This window comes from Triticum aestivum, chromosome 2B (assembly GCF_018294505.1).
Source record: "Triticum aestivum cultivar Chinese Spring chromosome 2B, IWGSC CS RefSeq v2.1, whole genome shotgun sequence".
NCBI lineage: Eukaryota > Viridiplantae > Streptophyta > Magnoliopsida > Poales > Poaceae > Triticum > Triticum aestivum.
The window spans coordinates 31,775,116-31,792,082 of NC_057798.1; the positions used below are offsets into that span (position 1 = coordinate 31,775,116).

At 46.2% G+C, this 16,967-nt stretch overlaps 1 pseudogene; it reads left to right on the top strand.

Moving 5' to 3' along the window:
- The first annotated feature begins 2,984 nt into the window (after positions 1-2,984).
- Positions 2,985-4,667, top strand: LOC123040168 (putative inorganic phosphate transporter 1-13; annotated as a pseudogene).
- The last annotated feature ends 12,300 nt before the right edge of the window (positions 4,668-16,967 follow it).

Here is a 16,967-nt window from a genome sequence, read left to right on the forward strand (position 1 = left end):
TTTAGATGATAATTTTGGATGTTTCTTTACATTATTTTTGTGAAACATTTGCATTTGGTTACATGGAGAATTTGAAAATACACAAACATAATTCATGGATCTAGAACTGTTTTGTTTACTAAGTGTTTTATCTATTGAAACAAAATTCACAAGTTGAGTTATAATTTTTTTTATTCATGCATGTTTCATTTGATATACATATTTTTTCATAGATGATGGAATATTTAATAAAATACATACGAAACAGTTTTTATTAGTTCAAAAAATGTAGAAGTCACGTGAACCTATTTATTAACATATGTGGATATTTTATGTCACCTATATAAAAAAAGTCATAGCGCATGAAACAGATTTCAAAATTATTTTGTATGAAATATTTTTGTATATATGAGATTTTATAAATTTGTTTACAAATCTCTTTTTCAATTTAAAATCTATAGATCATAAATGGTAGTTGCCTAGTTGGCCTCATGTGTTTCAGTATAATTTGGTCGATTGGGAAGTCGTCTGTGATGCCAAGGAAGATGGGTCGAATGGGAAGTCGGCTTATCTGAGTAAACTTGGGGATGTTAGGGACCAAGGAGGGGGGGGGGGGGGGGGGTAGAGTAATGCAATGCAAAATTAGAGAAATGGATCTGGTAACCGAGAAAAATAACTGATATTAAAGCATACCTGGATAAAAAAATCTAAGTAAGAATCAATCTAACTTAATAAAAGAGTTTCCTATTTCACTTAGGTTTATCCTCTTGGCTACACATTGGAGATATACGAAGTCGGCACTTTATATTAGCTTCGGAAGGTGTAGAATTTTCAGGTCTCAAGATGCAGTCTATTAGAGGTGATAGCACAGGTTATGTTCAATATATTTGGATGGCTGTTTAGCAATATATTTGCATAGGTGTAGCATTCGATTCAAGTTACGGTTGTCACATCCTTATTTGATGAACCTTTTATTTTATATTCACATTTTTAAGACTTGACATGTTGCAATAAAAAAGTTTTTTTTTAGAAAAGGAGGATGACCCCCGGCCTCTACATCTGGGCGATGCATACGGCCACTTTATTAATTATTCTCACAAGACTTTACAAAGTCATACAACAGTAAGACAAAAGCCGCCATTTAAGCAACAAAGTGTCGCTACACCTATCCAGTTGATGAACGGGCGCAGATAGCCTGAGCCTAGTACCAAACAGACATCACAGCCAAGCCTAACATCTAAGACCTGAGACCCCAACCTAGCCACTTGCCGGGTCTAGGGCACACACTGGTCCGGCGTGCTCTCAGAGGCCGCCGCCGCCAACTTCCACCGCTCCATCTTCAGAACTGTACTGATGCATCAACCTTACTCGGTCCAGCTATTGTCGACGCCACCACGGCGCCCAACGGCACCTCCTCCCTGCGCGCAAACAGCTGAACACGTCGCGGTCGCCACTAATACACCTCAGCGCCATGCTGCCAAGTACCACCAGCCGACACCGCTTGACGCCCTTGGAGGATATGTCGTGCGTAGCACCTGCCGACCAGGCATGACCAAGCGTAGCACCTGTCGGTCAGGCATGACTTGACATCTCCACCGAAGCTCCGTGCAAGATGAAGCCGCTCCACCTCCTGCCTCTGACTTCCAGCGCTGCTCCACAAAACGATGCTCCCAAGAGAAAAACGACACCGCAATGCCGCCATCGTCCGGTCTGGAACACCAGATCCTAGGGTTTCCCCCGGAGCAATACGAGTGGGTCGATGGTAGTCACATGACGATGCCTTCGTCAAGGTAATGACATGGAACGCCGCCATTGCCCGCTTCGGCTCGGTTTTCACCGGCAACTACATCTTCCCGACTCGCAGCTGGTGCCAGATGATGGATCTCGAGATCCGAACACCCAGCCTCAGGCCGATCACCTCTGACGGAAGAGATGACCACCACCACCGGCTGCGCCGCTCAGAACAGATCTGATCGGAGGTGCCGCCGACGAAACCACCAGGCCCTCCACGCCGCCGTCGCCGATCTGAAGGCAGCATGCAGGCCACCGCAGCCAAGCCGGCCGCCGCCGACCGCAGCCGCCGCCGCCACCCGAAGGGCCATCCGCAACGCCTGCAGCCCTGACCTCCGCCGCGCCAAGCTGTCGCCGACCGAGGATGGACCGGCCTCCCGCCGCCTGCAGCCATCCGCCGCGCCGCAGATCCCAGATCGGTCGCGCCACCACATGCCTTGGGGTCCGCCCCACACCGGAGACGCGCGAGAGAGGAGATCCCCCGCCACCGCCGTCGCCCGGCGGCGTCTTCCGGCGGCGGCGGAGGGAGAGGAGGAGGGAGTTTGCGCCGGCGGCTGCTAGGTTTCTGGCCGCCCGAGTCGCCCTAGGGGGAGGACGACGGGGGGCTGAGATGAGTTTCCTGATACATCATGTTGCAATAAAAAATGGTTGCGGTTTATATTAACCGATGTAGATAGGCCATGAGCTTCTTATTCTCGAAAAAAAGAAAAAAAGAATTTGAAATTAATCATAAAATAGTCTGGATATATAGGGTATACAGCTATGGTACATGAAGCACATGCATTTACTTTGATCAATGGTGTTCAACTTTTGTTCATTCATTAATTCAGCTTTGAGAATGTACAACATATCCGGAGGAATTGTTAGATTCCACGAAGCTACGTCCAAATTCCCTCTGTATCATCCATGTTCGACTGTATATTCCTCATGTAAATCACACGTAGTAACAACCAATTCACCGTTTCTCACATCAGGGGACGGCTATACCAAGATACGGGATCATGCTTACTTCACGGTAATTTGTCCCATACATGGCGATCGACACAACAATATGCTCCTTGAAGTTTCCTTGAGAAGCTCGTGCATAGAGTAACTAGGCGTAGAGGCTTTAAGAAAGTGTGGCTTTTATATACACTTTTGGATCAAAATGTCTCAGTATGAACAAACACGCCAACACCTACAACCTTTTTCACCATTTCCTTCCTGCAGTGCAAATGCCATGGCGGCGGCCGACACAGGCAATGATGGCACGGAAGCAGCTCAAGGTGCTCCATGCCCTCGACGTGGCCACGACCCAGGTGTACCACTTCACCGCCATCGCGATCGCCGGCATGGGCTTCTTCACTGACGCCTATGACCTCTTCTCCATCTCCCTCGTCACCGACCTCCTCGGCCGTATCTACTATGAGGACGGTGTCCTCCCTGTCGGCGTCTCGGCGCTTGTTAACGGTGTTGCACTATGCGGCATGGTGGTCGGGCAGCTCTTCTTTGGATGGCTCGGCGACAAGGTGGGCCGGCGGCACATCTATGGTGTCACCCTGAAGCTCATGGTCATCTGCTCCATTGCCTCCGGCCTCTCCTTCCACCATTCACGCAAGAGCGTCATTACCGCGCTCTGCTTTTTCGTTTTTGGCTTGGCTTTGGTATCGGTGGCGACTATCCACTCTCTGCTACGATCATGGCGGAGTATGCAAATAAGAAGACTCGTGGCGCATTCATTGCCGCTGTATTCGCCATGCAGGTGCAACCATACAACACGATTGTGTCTTAATTTTTGGTTGTGTGACTCAATCAATCTCCATTTTGCAAAAAAGATCCCTTCATTATATTTTTATTTGTCTGTTGTCTTGTAATTGCAGGGTCTAGGAAATCTTGCTGCTGGAATAGTTGCCATAATCGTCTCACAGTCATTCAGGCATGCACCAGGATATGACCATCACCCTCACTGGCACGCTGACTATGTGTGGCGTATTATTCTCATGGTAGGCGCCATCCCTGCTATCCTGACTTATTATTGGCGCATGAGGATGCCCGAGACGGCACGCTTTACGGCGCTCATAGCTAAGGATATCAAGAAAGCTTCTTCAGACATGGCCTTGGTCCTTAACATCGACATCGTGGCTGAAAAAGAAGAGGCTGATGTGTTCAACTGAGAGCATGAGTTTGGTTTCTTCACCATGGAGTTCCTCCATCGACATGGCCTCCATCTCCTTAGCACCATGATCTGTTGGTTTATGCTTGACATGTCATTTTACCTGCTCAACCTGTTCATGAAGAACATCTTTACCGAAGTTCAATACATCAAAGATGCAAGCACAATGAGCCCGCTTGAGCAAACATACAAGATAGCAAGAACCCAAGCTCTCATTACCGTCATTGGCACGTTGCCGGGCTTCTTCTTTGCAATTAAGTTCATGGACAGAATTGGTCGAATCAAGATGCAAATTGCAGGATTCATTATGATGAGTGTCTTCATGCTCGGGCTTGCTATTCCACAAGTGTTATCGAAAACGATATGGGATTCTCGCTATGGGAACATCTACTTCATTGTCATTTACTCGGCGATAATGTTCTTCACTGACTTCGGACCCAACACGACCACTTTCATCCTTCCAGCAGAGATCTTCCCAGCACGTATGCGGTCAACATGCCAGGGCATAGCCGGTGCTGGCGGGAAGGGTGGTGCTATCACTGGTGTGCTTTGGTTCCTATATACAAATAAAGGTCTCCCAATTATTCTCTTCGTGCTAGTTGGTTGCAACATAATTGGCTTGGTGTTCACGCTCATCTTACCAGAAACCAAAAAGAGGTCTCTTGAAGAGGTCACTGGTGAAAGAGGAAATGATGAGGACCAGGGAGGTTTTTCTCTTGTGAGAACACCTCTATTTACTATATAGTGCCAAAGAATATACCATGTGGCCCTTTGATGTAAAACGAAAACATGCAAGTAGCTATTTGTTCTTCATAGTAGAAGTCCATTAATTAGTACTCCCTCCATAGCAAAAAGCTTGTCCTAAATTTGTCTAGATATGGATATATCTAGACATGTTTTAGTGTTAGATACATTTGTATCTAGATAAATCTAAGACAAGATTTTTGGGACGGAAGTAATAGTTAATGAGATTGTTGGAATTCTGGAAACCACAAGTACAGAACGATATGACTATCAAAACCTTTTCCTAATAAGCATAAATAAAAAGCATCTTTGTCTTTTTTAGCAATAGGCCAAATCCCAATAAGCATAAATAAAAAGCATCTTCTATCAATACAAACACACAGAATCCCCATGCGGGTCTCGGACTTTGGGGGATTCGCTAAAGCCCACACGTTGCTAACCCTGGGCAACACAGGCGACTCCCCCGGTCTGGCAGCTACCACGTCCCCTATCCCTCACTCTCCCCCTGCCGCTCACGGTGCAAGCCGCCGATCGAAGCATGGTGGTCGCAACAGCAATGGGGTCTTATTCATAGATCGGTCCAAAGCGCGGCCGAGTTGATGTTGATAGACTTGTGCGTGCTTTGCCGCTCGTAACCTTTTTTCCTCGATAGAGTAAGGCACGATCTACAACAGAGTGTCTGCTATTTTCCATGTAATTTCCCATGCTTCATATCTTAATTACAATTGCGGTGTGTTGGGAGACTGTCTTGGTTGACAAATACAACATAGAGGATGCCTGAAGATGATGTAGAGGGGCTCCTACGACGTTCTACCGAGAAAGATCAGGGCGGGACCGACATGCAGCTTAGGTGAGAGATCTCATGGCGCTGTGATGGCATCTGATGGTGGCATGCGACTCAACGGTCACTCCATGGATTTTTCGGCTGTATCGTGCTGCTAGTTTAGCAAAATACAGCCTGCCGATTTTTTGTATTTTGAGAAATTTCATTAGATAAGAAAATCATGAATTGTAAAAATGTTCAATTGCTTCAGAAACTTAGAAATCTTTAGAAATGATCACAAATTTAAAAACACATGAATATGAAAACACTTTGTGAATTTTAAACAGTTCATGAATTTGAAAATAAATCATGTTTTAAAAAATGTTCGTGAGCTTCATAATATACATATGGATTTGAAAAAGTTTGCAGATTTAAAAAGTTTGTGTATTTTTAAAAAATATCAGAAATATGAAAAAAGAGTTCACACATTTGAAAAACTAGTCACGAATATGGAATAAATGTGTTGATTTGAAAAATGTTCATGGATTTGAAAAAGTTTGCAAATTTGAAAATAATCATGATTTAAAAAATGTTCATTAATTTGAAAAAAATTTAGTATGTTCAGGGATTTCGAAAGGTTCATGATTTCAGAAAATTCATGAATTTATAAATACGTTGACAAATTTAAAGTGTAAAGGCAAAAAGGAAAAAAGAAAGCATATACTAAACGAAAAGTTTGATAATAAACCTATATAAAAACCAAAGAAGTTTGATCAGAAACCAATCAGAAAAATAAACCAATAATAGAAAAACCTAGCCAAAAGTTTCCGCGATGTGACATGAGATTGAGAGATCGATCATTTGCGTCCACTGCATACTATTGTCCGTACGTATGTTCAACTGGCGACGAGAGTGGCGCATGAGCGCGTCGCTGCCGAGAGGCCGGTTCGTCCGGACGTGCGGACGTAGACGTAGACGTCCGTCAAGATTGCTGCAGTGTGCGTGCAGTGTGATGTATATAATACGGTGCAAGTCCCTGGACACGACAAAGTGTGTGCTCAACTGGCTAGCCTACGGCGGCAGCCGGCAGCTGAAGTGAGGTTCTTTGCTCAATGCCTGCTGGTGTGCAATTTTGTTTTTGACCGGTTAACTAGGAAAAATACGAAGCAATATGGTGGAACAGTGAGTCATATTTAGCGACTGCATTGACCATATTCTTAAATATAATGACCAAAATGAGCTATCGACACAAGCTCAATGACCACCAGTGCATTTTACTCTAAAAAAGGCACGGACCTTTTCTAGGCTTGGCACCGTCAGCAAGTTGGAACTGTTCATGGGCTAAGGGGTGTCGGGCGCGGGCCGAGGGCTGGGCTATAACGAGGGGTCCGTGGTCCTAGTTCTTCTATAAGAAGAAATACCTATCAATCACATGAAATGAAATAAATGGAAAAATGGGTGGCCCTAATTGCCACCTCTAGAGAGAAACACGATAGCTCATACGTACACATATACATCGTTTGCCACAGAACTTGTTCAGACTCGCTAAGTTTTTAACGGCTTAAAAGTTATAAAAAATATGCAAATAATAATGGAGCATCTATCTAATGTAATAAGATGATCCAACAGAGTGATTGTGAAAATATGTATTTATGTGTCCACGGCAAAACAAACAAGCATTTCAGCTCACTACGACATAAATATATACTGAACTACTTGTTTTTTTGTTCAGGACACATCAAGTTTTATTTTTTAATTTCTCTGCTGGATCATGTTACATTATAGGTGTGTCTGTTTTGGTACTTTTTTCAGGATTTTTGAAAACTTTTACAACGTCAAAAACTAGTATATATATACCCAACAATGTCTAATTGTTGTTTCTTTTAAATTTGTTCAGTACATCCATTTTTGGGTAAGGGCTCATTCCCGCAGAAGGTGAACGTGGCATGGATGAGGAGCTCATATTTGTGGTCAGCAACAAGGCACACCAAACCTATTTGGGGTGCCCTCTCGTTGGAGAGACCTTGCAACAGAATAAATGTTGCAAGCTGGGGAGACGCTCTTGATGTTTCTTGGCGAACATGATAACGGTGGCACCTATGTGTGGTTCGTCTCCCCCCTTCACAATAGTTCCTGGTGTTGATCCTGAGTTTGTAGGCATGCTGCACTTATAGTATAACACTTCATGGAACATGTTGTATGATTTTATTACTATTATGTTTAAGTGTTAAACATAAGACTGTTGTTAAACTTAAGTGTGTTCTTAAACTGTGTTGTATGGATTCCTGTTTATCCTTCCTCACATGCATCCCCAAAGCTTCTCCGTCCCTGCTTTTTCTTTGCTTCCGATGGAAAATATACACACACACACACATATCTGATGCCCCCCTTTTTCCTTTTAACAAATCTCATGAACCAGCCTTACCTATCAAACTAGTTCCGGTCTAGGGTTTGGCGGCCCTCGCGCGATCACCCCGCCGCCGCCACCGCCGCCGCCGCTGCCGCCGCCGCCGATGCCATCTTCAAGATCGCCGGCCGCAAAGCAGGTTGGCTTCGTTTCCACATGCGCCCTAGGGTTGCAGGGTGGACCTGTTGCGGCTCTGTCCGCCTGTATCTCGGAGGAACGTGCAAACGGGACTCGCGAGGAAGCTGTCTCCAAGTTAACCTTGGTCCGATCTGGGAAGGAGGAAGTCGGATTGTTTCAGAAAGTCGAGTTCGTGGACGGCACGAGGCCGCCGTCAGGCGGAGCTGCTGGCTTACCATTGATGTGCAGTATGGACCCTAGGGTTCCTAAGATCAAACAGATTGATCTGCGTCACAGGGAGCCCCCAGATCGTAAGCTGTCGCATATCATACTAGGAGACCCTCCGACACAGTCGACGACGATGCCAATACCAGCAAACTCCTTGGACTTGCTGCCACTGGTTCCTGCAGTGTACTCAGCGGCTGGTGGGGGTGATAACGGGACACCCGGTGAGGGAGTTGCCCACCCGAAGCCAACTACCGTGGAATCCATGGACCTTGCAGTAGCAAGCCTGAACGTGGATGCCTTGGCGATCGTCCAGAATGTATCCCGTGCGTCCATGAGCAGTATGGCTGAATGTATGGAGAAGAATGATGTAATGCGTGGCAAGAGGCAGGATGATGGGATTGACGGCATACTGGGTTTGGAGTCAGAAGCTAATGAGAGGAACACACTTGTTCCTTTTGCGGACACACCTCTAGGAGGCACACAGTCAAAAGGAAAGGTGGAGGTGCAGCAGCAGCAGGAAGTGGGTATGCAGCAAACATATGTGGTAGAGATGCATCCGGAGGAGGATGGCAGCAGCTTGTCGCGTGAGGTGGATTTGGAGGCAACCGGCCCAGGGGCCGCCGGTAAATTGACGGGGCCAAATGTGGTGCCCCGTCAGGAGCAATGAATTGCTTAGCATGGAACTGTCGGGGTGCGGCCAACAAACCGACAGTTCGTGATTTGGTGGGACTCGTGAAAACCACCAAGGCTCGTTTGGTCTTCTTGTGTGAAACTAGAAAAAAATCTGAAAAAGTTCGCCGGCTTCGTGGTAGGTTGGGTTTGAGTGGTTTTGCTGGTTGTGATAGTGCTGGCCTGAGTGGTGGTTTAGCTCTCTTTTGGTGTGAGCAATTATGTGTGGATGTTAAAGAAGTTAATGAAAGGTTTATTCATGCTCATATTCGTGCGTCCCCGATAGAACCTGAATGGAGACTCACATGTGTCTATGGAGAACCCCGTGTCGAGAACAGAAACCACATGTGGTCCTTGTGGCAAAACTTGAAGATGCAGTCAGATCTACCTTGGTGTGTTTTGGGTGACTTTAATGAAGCCATGTGGTCTTTTGAACATCTATCACTGACTCCCCGGGGTGAGCAACAGATGCTTGCCTTCCGGGATACTCTAGAGGTATGTGGCCTCATGGATTTGGGTTTCTCGGGGCTGCCTTTCACTTATGATAACAAACGCGAGGGGAGGAGAAATGTCAAGGTCAGATTGGATAGGGTGGTCGCAGATAATGAATGGCGTGATTTGTTTGCTGATGCGGCGGTCACTCATCTTGTTGGTGCTTGTTCAGACCACCTTCCTATCCTTTTATGTTGTGAAAAGGAACCTACAGAACAGCGCAGACCAACACATAAGCAATATGAAATTGCTTGGGAGCGTGAGCCTAGCTTACAGGAGAGAATTGAGTCAGCCTGGGGAGAAGCAGGGAATATGGTGCACCTTGGTGATGTCCGGCAGGGCCTGCAGCAGCTTATGAACAAGTTGCAAGTATGGAGCAAGGAAAAATTTTCTAACGTCACTCGTGAACTGGAAAAATCTCGCTCCCAGTTAGAAGAATTATTGAGTATGAATGCGGACAGGAGAGAGATAAGAAGGGTAACAGATCATATGAATGAACTTCTGTATCGGGAGGAACTTATGTGGCTGCAACGTTCCAGAGTGGATTGGTTACGTGATGGTGACCAAAATACAAAATTCTTTCATAGGAGGGCAGTTTGGCGTGCGCGTAAAAACAAGGTTAAAGCTTTAGTGGATGAACACGGGGTCAGCCATAGTAACCAGGAAGCTATGCGTGGGATGGTTAACTCTTACTTTCAGGCACTTTTTGAGGAGGAGAAGAACCTGGTGCGGGAACCTTTGTTGAACTTGTTTGAATCAAAGGTGACTCAGGACATGAATACTAGCCTCTGTGCGGAGTTCTCTGAAAAAGAAATCTCAGATAGCTTGTTTCAAATTGGTCCTCTCAAGGCTCCTGGTAAGGATGATTTTCCTGCGAGATTTTTTCAACGGAATTGGGCAGTCATGAAAAAAGATATCATACATGCTGTGAAGGATTTCTTCAATACTGGTGTGATGCCCCAGGGTGTCAATGAGACGGTCATAGTGCTAGTCCCAAAGGTACCAACTCCCACGCACCTCACAGATTTTCGTCCCATCAGTTTATGTAACGTGGTCTACAAAATTGTGGCAAAGTGCCTAGTCAATCGGCTGCGACCTATTCTTGATGATATCATCTCTCCGTCTCAGAGTGCCTTTGTTCCAGGCCATTTGATCACTGATAATGCTCTGTTGGCTTTCGAGTGTTTGCACTTTATTCATCAGGAGAAAAATCCGGATAATAGTTTTTGTGCGTATAAACTTGACTTGTCCAAGGCATATGATCGAGTGGATTGGGACTTTTTGAAGCGAGCGATGGAAAAGTTAGGCTTCTCTCACCGATGGGTACAGTGGATAATGTCGTGTGTTACCTCCGTGAGATACTCCGTGAAATTTAATGGAGCCATCTTGGATTCGTTTGCACCGTCGCGTGGGCTACGGCAAGGTGATCCCCTATCCCCTTTTTTATTCCTATTTGTTGCTGATGGTCTCTCTGCCCTCCTCAGACAGGGTGTGGTGTCAAATAATTTCGATCCAGTTAAAGTGTGCAGAGGAGCCCCAGGTGTATCTCATTTGCTTTTTGCAGATGACACATTGTTATTCTTCAAGGCAAATTAGGAGCAAGCTACCTTTATTAAAGATGTGATACACATATATGCACAAGCAACAGGACAACTCATCAATCCCCAAAAATGTTCTATACAGTTTGGGAATGCTTGTCCAGGGGACAATCAACATCAAGTGCGCCAGATTTTGGAGGTACAACAACAAGACTTTGAGGGGAAGTATCTTGGGCTTCCAACCCCGGATGGTAGGATGCACCGTGGTAAATTCCAGAAATTACAAGAGAGTCTGACACGGCGTATACTGGAGTGGGGAGATACTCTTTCACAAGCCGCCAAAGAAACAATGATCAAATCAGTGGCCCAGGCGATACCCACATATATAATGGGGGTGTTCAAACTGCCAGCATCAGTATGTGAGGATCTTTCTCGGCTAGTCAGAAACTTTTGGTGGGGAGCCAAGAATGGCAAGAGGAAAACACATTGGCGATCCTGGGAGAAAATTTGTGAAACGAAGGGTAGAGGAGGACTTGGTTTTCGTGACTTCCGTATGTTCAACCAAGCGCTCCTGGCCAGGCAAGCTTGGAGACTCCTAACACGACCAGAATCTCTTTGTGCACGTGTTCTCAAGGCGAAATACTACCCTAATGGCTCTCTTGAGGATACCGTTTTTGCAGGGAATGCATCATCTACTTGGCAAGCCATTACATATGGCTTGGAACTACTCAAGAAGGGCATCATTTGGCGTGTCGGCAATGGCGAACAAATTCGGATTTGGAGGGATCCGTGGATTCCTCGCCCTCACTCTTATCACCCTATCACAGTGCGTGGTAATTGCCGCCTCCGATTGGTGGCGGAGCTCCTTGACGACCAAGGGCGTTGGGATATGGCACTCCTTCGACAATACTTCACATCTATGGACGTCCAAGCCATCATTCAGATCAAGGCGTCGCCACGCCGGCTGGGCGACGGCGTATTAGCCTGGGCACCGGACCCTAAGGGCATCTTCAGCGTCCGTACAGCCTACCATCTTGCACATGATGAGAAGTACCGCACATCTTTGTGTGCCACGAGCAGGGCACCGGACGGCACATGTGCTGTCTGGGAAGCATTGTGGAGGTGCCCTGCTCCTCCGAAGGTACGAGTTTTTGCCTGGCGGGTCGCTACTAACTCTCTTGCTACTGCGGCAAATTTGAAGCGTCGAAACATTGTGGTGACTGACACTTGCGTTATTTGTGGACTGGAATGTGAGGACACTTTCCACGCGTTGTGCAGATGCCCGCTTGCCCAACGCCTATGGCGAGCCATGGGAGAACTCTGGAGCATGCCGAAGCTGGAAGATATCCAAAATACAGGACCCGAGTGGCTACTTCAACTCCTGCTCCAATGCCAGCCGGAAGAACGACTACAAGTGCTGATGACGCTCTGGCGCTCCTGGCACATGCACAATGAACTCACTCACGACAAGCCAGCTCCACCTATTGAAGCCTCCACACGCTTCCTGAGCAGCTACATCGACACCCTTCTGTGCATCAAACAACACCCAATCGCTGACATGGACAAAGGGAAGATGGTCGTTTCCTACCATGGTAAGCAACCTGCCGGCCATGATGGCACCAAGACGCATGTAATACATGCATGCTGGAGCAAACCACCAAGAGGATGGACAAAACTGAACATAGATGGGTCGTTTGTGGAAGAGCTGGGCACCGGAGGGGCTGGAATGGTTCTCCGCAGTGATTCAGGTCAAGTCATCTATTCCTCTTATCGCTACCTCTGGTCTTGTTCTTCAGCGCTTGAAGCAGTGCTGGCTGCATGCTTGGAAGGAATCAACATCGCGAGAGCCTGCAGGTCGACTCCTATGATAGTAGAAACTGACTGTTTGGTTGCTGCGCAAATGATCATTCAGAGCGACACCAACAGGTCACCATGTGCGTCATATGTAGGGGAGATCAAGAGAATGTTAGAAGAGGTAGGAGAACATGCGATATCGCATGTGGTAAGGAGCAGAACAAAGTCGCCCATGCTCTAGCTCACATGGGCCAGGTAGAGAAACGTACATCAGTTTGGCTACGTAGTAATCTGGGAGAGATTGACATTTTTTGTAATGCAGACTGTAATGATCCCACTTAATCAATGAAAGTTTTTCATTCGCAAAAAAACTGTGTTTTATGATACTACATATAGCCCATATGATATTGCTATTAGTGTTAAACTGATATTGCACAGTTTATCAGATTCGCTAACATTTTTCCAAATTCTTGAAAATTTATTAAATCTTGAAATATTTATGGAATTTGTGAACATTTTTTTTGAATATGAGGCCATTTTTTTAATCAGGAAGATTTTCATACATTCACTTGCAGCTGCATGGGGGCGCACCCTAGGTGCAATCACAAGCGTCTTGACATGCGCGCAACTAGTCTAATTTTCCCTTTCTTTATTTTTTACTTGTGTTTTCTTCTGCCATTTTTGCTACTACTCACTCGCAAACATACAACCTTAGTTCAGGACGAGACACGACAAAGAATGAAGAGCAAGGAATATTCAGCCACGTCTCCTTTTCAGCTAATAAAGCCTAATTAGTAAGTCTGAGTTGTACTTTAAGCAATGAGAACCATGTCAGAGGATGGAGAGATAGGTCCCGCCGGGGCTATTTCTCGCCTAATACGAGAGCTGTGGTAGCCTTGCCAATCGTGCGAGGCTAGTGGGTCGATCCAGTATTGTAGCCACCATGGCACGAGTTTTCTTTCTACGTATTTTTTCTGACCAATTTTCACTGTTTTCATAAGGTTTTCTTTGGTTTTTTCTTTTTTCTGTTTCAACTTAATTGTTTCTTTTTCTTGTTTATTCGGTTTGCATGTTTCTTTCTTCGGTTTTCACAGGCTTCCTTTAGGTGTTTTATTTTATATTTTTGGAACACATGTGTACCTATTTTAATGCACACTGTACATTTTTCTTATAGATGAGCAACAAATTTTTGATATATATTGAACATCTTTCATACATGATGCACATTTTTCAAATACACATGTTTCAACTCTTTTTGAATACATGTTAAACATTTATCAAATATGCTGAAGTTATTTTAATGGCACAAATATTTTTTAATATTGTACATTTTTTATCATGAACATATTTCTGAAATAGGTGATTTTTTTACATTGTATAAACATTGAATCCTGCAATAATATTTTCTAAATTTAATTTACTAATAGTACAAAACAAGATTTTGTATTATGGGAACAATTAAAAAAATACACTCATTGCTTGAATGGTACAAAACATTTTTTCTTAAATGTTGCACTCATTTTTTTGAGACACATATACATTTTTAAATTACATGATTTTAATTTTTCGATTACACACATTCGAAACTGTGATGAACATTTTTTAAAATTCAAAGAATAATTTTTTTGCCCATTAGAAATCTAACTAAGTGTAATAAATCGAAAATGAAAAAAAAACATTGGAGAGCCAGCGCTACTACTGCACCGGGACGATGAATTGTTAGAGTGTTCAAGTGCTTAAAAATGCTTAGAAATTTTAAAAAGTAAACACGAATTTTATAAAATCATGAATATGAAAACATTTTATGATCTTTAAAAAGTTCATGAATTTGGAAAGAAATCAAGTTTTAAAAAATGTTCATGAACTTCATAATATACATGGATTTGAAAAATGTTGGCAGATTTAAACAGTTTATGGATTTTTTAAAAACATTGTGAATATGAAAAAAGGGTTCAAACATTGTAAAAACTGTTCACAAATATGGAAAAAAGTGTGAATTAGAAAAATGTTCAAGGATTTGAAAATTTTCACTTCAAATTTAACAAATCATGATTTCGAAAAATGCTCATTAATTTGAGAAAATGCTAATACATTCATGGACTTTGAAAGGTTCATGATTTCTGTAAAGTTTTGAATTAGAAATATGTTGATGAATTTAAAATGAAAAAGCAAATAGGAAAAGAAATGACGAAGGAAAAAAAAGAGAATAAAAAACTAAATGTCAAGTTTGATAAGAAACCTATCAAGAAACTAAACAAAAAGTTTGATCGGAAACCCATCATAAGTAAAACAAGAATTGAAAAACCTAGCCAAAAGTTTCCGGAAGCATCACAAAACTGATAAAAGGGGTGGAGCTAGATGGGCCGGCCCGTTTACTTTTCACTCGCTGATTCCAGTGGGCGTTGTATACGGAAACGGACGGACGCGCGGTAAGTTAACGGACAGCGCGAGGCCAAGTACCCAGTCGAGTCGTTGAGCAGCATGGCGTAGGAGGGACTTGACGTTGGTGGAGCAAAAGGAGGAGCAGCAGCAGATGACGTTGCCGCCACGGTCATTCCCGACTGTTAGACTATGTATAGCTTCTGTACCTATGTACGTATTGTAACAGAACCATTATATATAATGAGATAAGCCACCACTAGAGGGTTGTGCTGGTTCCCAAAACTTATTGTCTTACATGGTATCACGCTAGGTTACGATTGCTTCCGCTTCTAAACCCTAATACCCGCACCACCGCCGCAGCCGCCGCCGCCTTCACCGCCGCCGCCGCGCCACCGATCGCGCCGCTGCCATGTCGAGCGCCGCCACCACCGGTTCCACTGCTGCGGGCTTCCTCCCGGCCTCTCTTGCGGCTCTGCTCAACCTCCCGCTCGATGCCGTCTCCGTTCCCGCTTCGATCGGGACAAGGAGCATCGGCTCCGTCTTCTCCACGCCGCCGGCGCCCTCGCTCGGGCGTGATCTCGTGGTCCACACCGCGGCGCCGCCGTCCGCTGCGGACTCCGCAGGCATCGTCCCGCCGCTCCTGCCGCAAGCGGATCACACCGCCCCGCTGGCGGGGTTGGCGGCGTCCGCCCCGGCTGCGGGCCTTGCGGCGTCCGCACCGGCCGTGAGCTTTGCGGCGCCCGCCCTGGCTGCGGTCCCGCCTCCTCCCGCATCGGCTTCGGTGCCTCCGGCTGCCTCCATGGTGTTTGCACCCCAGGCAGCCTCCTCGATGGGATCGTCTTCGCCGCCGCCGTTTCACTTCGGTCATCTCATCACCATCAAGCTCTCCGCCGACAACTACATCTTCTGGCGTGCGCAGGTTCTCCCGCTCTTGGGGAGTCACTACCTGCTAGGCTACGTCGACGGATCGCTTCCCTGCCCACCCGCGCTGGTAGACAGCGTGCACGGTCCGGTCTACAATCCGGCCCATCGCGTCTGGACGGGGCAGGACCAGGCGAACCTCTCCTCCATCCAGGGGTCGCTCTCGCCGGCAGTTGCCGGCCTTGTTGTCTTCGCGAAGACGTCTCATGAGGCCTGGACCATCCTTGAGCGCACCTTTGCAGCGCAGTCCCAGGCTCGTGTCTCTGCACTCCGTCGTCAGCTTGGAGAGTGTCAGAAGCTTGACTCCACTACCACTGAGTTCTACAACAAGGTCAAGGGCCTCGCCGACACATTGGCCTCCATTAGACAGCCCCTCACCGACTCCGAGTTCAACTCGTTTATTGTCAATGGTCTTGATGAGGAGTATGATGCCTTAGTCGAGATCATCAACGAGCGGGGCAACTCGACACCCATGCTGGCACACGAGGTTTTCTCTCGGCTCCTTCTCACTGAGCAACGGGTTGAGACTCGCCGCACCAGGGGCACTGGCTCCCTCTCGGCCAACGCCGCCACCAAGGGTGGCCGCTCTTCTTCATCACCCCGGTCTCCCTTGGGGCTGCCATCGTCGCCCGCCTCGGCCCCCCACCTACTGCGACCTTACCGGGGGCTGGTGGTCCACGTGTGTGCCAGCTTTGTGGCCGCGATGGGCACTGGGCCTCCAAGTGTCATAAGCGCTTCCAGCGAAGCTTCCTTGGTCTTGGCAATGACGGCAAAGATACACGCAACAATGCCCGTCAGGTCGCCATGGCTGATCGTCCCTCGCCGCAGAAGCAACAGGGACACACTCAGTCCTACTCCATCGATCCACACTGGTACATGGACTCTGGGGCGACAGAGCATCTGACCAGCAAGATGGGGAAGCTTCACACTCGTGAACCCTATCATGGCTCCGACAAGATCCACACCGCCAATGGAGCAGGTATGCACATC